The sequence below is a fragment of the Gossypium arboreum genome, chromosome 12 (assembly GCF_025698485.1).
Source record: "Gossypium arboreum isolate Shixiya-1 chromosome 12, ASM2569848v2, whole genome shotgun sequence".
Lineage (NCBI taxonomy): Eukaryota > Viridiplantae > Streptophyta > Magnoliopsida > Malvales > Malvaceae > Gossypium > Gossypium arboreum.
In genome coordinates this window covers 19509492-19514979 of record NC_069081.1, presented here as the reverse complement: position 1 = coordinate 19514979, position 5488 = coordinate 19509492, and the positions used below count along the sequence as shown (strand labels likewise).

The following is a 5488-nucleotide window of genomic DNA, read 5'->3' as shown; positions in this document are numbered from 1 at the left end:
CGAACCCCGTGTACCAATTATTCATCATGTGGAGAAAGGCCTCCCGAGCCCCTTCTCTGCCTCCCTGACTAACCATGGGTTATTATCAATTAGCACCGCACCTTTAGTGGGAGCAGGTGCATTACTCTCAACATCATTGCCATTGTTCGATCGGGATCCATTACTATATGAAAAACACAATTTAAATTTGTCAGGAGTGATTTCACTATCATAATATATATATAGCATGTATAGCTAGACTCAAATACACGCTACGTTAGTCCGAGAACCATTTAAACCGTAGCTCTAATACCACTACATGTAACACCCCACACTCGTACCCTACACTGGGACAGAATACGAGGCGCCACAACTCTTTAGCACATGTAGTCAAACATTTCTGAGTCAACAAGACTTGGTAAAATTTAAAACTTTTTCAGAACATGTCTAAACTTCCTTAACATGGACTTATGAGAACCCAAACATCCATCGGAACCCATTCTGGACTGATTCGGGTCCTTTAACAAACTCTAGAAAGATGGCCCTAGAAACAAGGCACACGCCTGTGTGGAAGGGCAACACGCCTATGTGGCCATTAGGATATGGCCGTGCTAAAGGCCCGTGTGGTTCACACGGCCTAAGCACGATGGGGCACACCTGTGTACAGAGCCCGTGTGAATTAAATTCTAAATCCAAACCTGTAAGGTTTTCACACGGCCTGACACATGCCCCTGTTCATGGCCCGTGTCCCTCACACAGCCACGACATGCCTGTGTCTTAGCCCATGTCTAAAAACCTTGATATTCTATTTTTGACATCAACATCCAATTAGGGGCACATGGCCGAGGTACACGCCCATGGCTAGAGGCCGTTCCTCTACATGGCTAAGACACACGGCCGTGTCTCTACCTGTGTGTTTATTACCATGCATACTGACTTGAAATTTTTATGTGCAAAGGACACACGGTCAGACAACATGCCCATGACACATGCCCGTGTGTCTACCCGTGTGGACAAAAATAAGGCTATTTACCAAGCCTCTTTGCTACCCTTACTTACATTAACCTACACAAGATTAATCAAACCAATACAAGTATAACATAAATATAACCAAATCAACCACAACCATTAGAAACTTGCATCAAATGCATATAATAACAATTGACATTAGCCAACATTAATGGCCTATACAAAATGAATATCACATTGATCATATAAGCCAACACTTGTGGCTAAACTAACAAGACACTAAACTGAAGATTCAAGTCCCTATACATGCAAAAAATCAAAACATTTGAACTAGCTATACCAAAGCTTCAGGTGATAGTGTGATCAATGCCTCTGACGCCTCTTGATCCCCGATACTAGCTTGACGGCACTATAAGAAAATGGAAAGGAAAAGAGTAGGCATAAAGCTTAGTAAGCACACATGTATATAATAAACAACATGACTCAATAGTTAAAATAAAACAAAGTTTCATACGCTTACTTTTTATACATACTCTTACCTCAAGTACTTAACATATTGAAATCTTTACTCAAGAGTTTTACATACATACCTGTACTAACTCGTAACACAATTGCATAATTCCCATCATTGTCTTAGTCATTGAATAACTACCGACTTACCCATTGAACACTAGGAATATCATTGGATACTCAGAAATCATACGCATAACACACCAAATGTGGCCACATGCTACCTTATTTAACACATCACATACTGCTCGTTCTCGAGCTAATCACAGGCCTGCTCACACAAGCTAACAGTCAAGACGTAACTACACGAGCTGCTCACACAAGCTTACAGGTACCCGCAACACATGCTGGGCTACCCAGCCACTGGTAGAACGTACTTGACTAGTGTCTGGATTTATATAATCACACATCACATATACAGATGAGCTCATAACCACATAGTTCCTAGTGACATGTCACATTGTATCCTAATCTATTCCTAGTTCAAATGGGACTTTTCTTGTAGACTTACCTTCGACAAACTCGGTCACTTAGGCAATCACATATTTCATGATAAAAGAGTTAAGACATAATCCCGCATAATGACAAAATATTGTAACTTACCTTCAAGGGTGGAAATTACAATTCATGCAACATTTAAGCATTTATACATTATTCTCATTGCATTATTTACGTGTGAACTTACCTCGATACAAAATTTGTAAAAATGAGTCTAGTCCTCGTAGAGTCTAGTCCTCGTACACCTTGTCTTTTGTCCGGTCAAGGTTTGTTCCTCGTTTTTCTTGATCAAAAATTATAAAAATTTCACTAGTTCAATCATCACATCAATTAAAACATTATATAGACCACATTTTGGCAAAATGACCATTTTTCCCCTAGGCTTTTGCAAAATTACGATTTTACCCCTATGTTCGTAAATCAATTTTCATCAAATTTTCTCACTAATTAAGCCTAGCCAAATTCTTTTTATACTAGAAATAGAGCACAATTCCAATTATTTTACACATTTACAACCTATTTTATAAACTTTACAAAATGGTCCCTTTAGGTGTTTTCATGAAAACTACTTCACAAAAATTGTTCATTTAACCACCATAACTCATTTTCTTCCATAATATTTCAGTAAAGTTCTCAAAATATTTCATGACAAAACCCTAGACTTTCAATCATTTTGCAAAATAGTCTCCTCAATAGCTAAATTAAGCTTTAGGATCAAGTAAGGTTATCTAATTCACTTACTTTCAAAGATAGAGAGTGGCTGCAATTTCAAGCTTCCAAAAACCCTCAATTTTATGGTATTTTTGGTGGGAAAGGAAATGAGAAGAAGATGATATCTTTTTCTCTTTCTTTTTTTTTATTTTAATCAATTAAGTCACCAAACACACCTAATATTGACCTTTGACCTCTCTTGTCCCCCTATGGCCAGCCACTATCCTAAAAAGGGTCTATTTTCCCTTTAAATACCCCCAATTATGGTTCTCTAGCTGTTTGGTCTATCTATCAAGTAAAATAGAACTTTTAGCCTTTATGCGATTTAGTCCTTTTTCGCGATTAAGTTTACAATCGTTAAAATTTGTTCATCAAAATTTTCATGCACTCATAAAATCATACTATAACACATAAAATAATATTAAAAAATAAAAAGAATTTCTCAGCCTCGGATTTGTGGTCCCAAAACCACTGTTCTAGTTAGCCCCAAAATTGGGTTGTTACATTTTTTGAAAAATTACATTAAAGAAAGACTGGAGGGGCCACGGATGGTCCCGCTTAAGTCCTAATCTCCTAGACAGAGTTTTAATTAATGTAATGAACAAAAGAAAATTTTATCTAAGTCCACCATTTTATTCAAATGAGAAAAAAAACTAAAAATATAAAATAACGATAGAGAAAGTGAAGAGAACTCCCTCTATTTTATTTAGGATTTTCATTGACCATTATGGTGTCAAATGGCCATTTGTCATACCAACCATAATCATCTAGGAAGTAATCGTATTCTTTCCCATCAAATCTATCCAACATCTTATCAGGGAAAGAAAACCCATAATGACCTTTCCTGGTTGCCTTGTTTAACTTCCTATAATTCCTACAAATCCTCTAACCCGTGACTCGAATATGTGAAATAATCCATCCAGTACCTTTCTTGTGTCTTTCCAAAATCACAAGTGCCTCTTCTTCTTGATCTTTGGTGAACTCAACTGAAATAATAACTGGAAAATTCGAAGATAGACCCAAATAATCACATTTCAAATGAGGATGCAAAATCTTCAGTTCCAATTTAGTTGGCTCTTCAATCAACACTTTTGGTTGTGTGTACTCCCGAGATAGTAACCGTAATGATTCCAGTGGGACTTCCTGAGTGAATCCCTTCGTTTTAGCTTCTAACAAAGCCAAACATTCTTTGTCTTCATCATCACTTAGTGAATCCGCTAGTAGAATACATTCTAACGGATCATCTATAGAATTGAGCTCCATCTCTATAGAAGCCAATGATTCCATCTTGGAAATAGCAGAACAGTCTTCAACTACATCTGGGGATTTAGCAGCATCAAAGTAATTAAAAGTCACATTTTCATCAAAAGTTTCTTTCAACTAAGTATCTCATTGCTGCTTCTGGAATCGTTGAGGATATGGCAATGGTGGAATCTTAGCTTTAATTAGACAACTCTTCTGTGGAAATTTTTCTGCGTCTGACAAGGGTGTTAGATAATAAGAACTAACTGGTTTAGAGTTTACCTCATCAAGGATCACTGAATCTAACTTCTATTATACAAGAGTTTTAACACTTTGTTGAACTTCCTTCTTGTCTTGAGCTAGGACAGGCTCATCTTGAACCCTAACCACATTGAGCTCCAATGTCTTTCCACTTGGCAAAGAGACTGTTTTGCAATGTTCTTTGCCCAAAATTTTTTTATTTTTTGTGTCAGTTGGCCAAATACCTTGGGATTTATTTCGAAGTTCATTGGTTAGCTGACCCATTTGATTCTCTAGATTTCTTAAACTGGTATCATTCTTCGTTATGTATGCCTTCAACAGATTCTGAAGATCACTTGAAGATTCAGTTGGTGGGGTTTGTTGCACTTGTTGAGAATATTTCAACGGATAATTTGGTCAAAATGGCATAACAGAGTCGCTATGGTCTGCCTATTGATTACTTCATGAAGAAATTGGATGATTCTACCATGAAAAGTTGTAATAATTTAACTGTGGAACATTCCAATTTTGATTTTCCATGTAATATTTTAACTCTTGATTCGATGGCCACTTTTCAAAGAAATGGCCATCTCTATAGTATTCACAAGAAATATCCTTGAACTGGTTCAATTACTGACCTTTCAGATTACCATTGAAACCATTAATAGTTATGTTCTTAAGCATAGAAGACAAAGAGGATACCTAGGCTGCCAAAGAAGCAAGTCTGTCCGCTGTATGTACTCCTGCTGCTCGTCTTTCTGAGGCTGCTTGGTTGGTTAACCACTGATAGTTATTGCTGGCAATTCTTTCAATAATCTCGTAAGTGTCGTTATAAGACTTAAAAAGAAGGGCTCCATTCACCGAAGCATCCACCATCATTCTAGTATGAATATTGAGACTATAGAAAGTCTCCATTTGAACGTAGCAAGGAATGCCATGATGAGGGCACTTTTGTAGTAACTCCTTGAACCACTCCCATGCCTCATATAAATATTCTTCATCAAGTTACTGAAATGAAGTGATTTCATTTTAGATCTTGGTGGTTAAAGATGGAGGGAAATATTTCATTAAGAAACGTTCAACCAACTCTTGCCATGTAGTTATGGAACTGGACGGTAAGGAGTCCAACCACGCTTGTGCTCTATCTCTTAAGGAGTATGGAAATAATCTCAGTCTCAAGGCATCCTCAGTCACCTTAACTAGTTTAAATGAGTCACTCACTTCCATGACTAGCCGAAGATGAAGATGTGGATCTTCAGTAAGAATCCCACTTAATATTTTGCAACATTTGGAACATGACCGGCTTTAAGTTGAATTGTTATGCCTTGATTTTGAGTCT

The 5488-nt window shown here is 37.2% G+C and overlaps 1 non-coding gene across 1 annotated transcript; it reads left to right on the top strand.

Moving 5' to 3' along the window:
* The first annotated feature begins 5080 nt into the window (after positions 1-5080).
* Positions 5081-5187, top strand: LOC128285976 (small nucleolar RNA R71). The gene has a single exon (XR_008276523.1). It is a non-coding gene; the product is annotated as a small nucleolar RNA R71 (small nucleolar RNA).
* Positions 5188-5488: the final 301 nt, after the last annotated feature.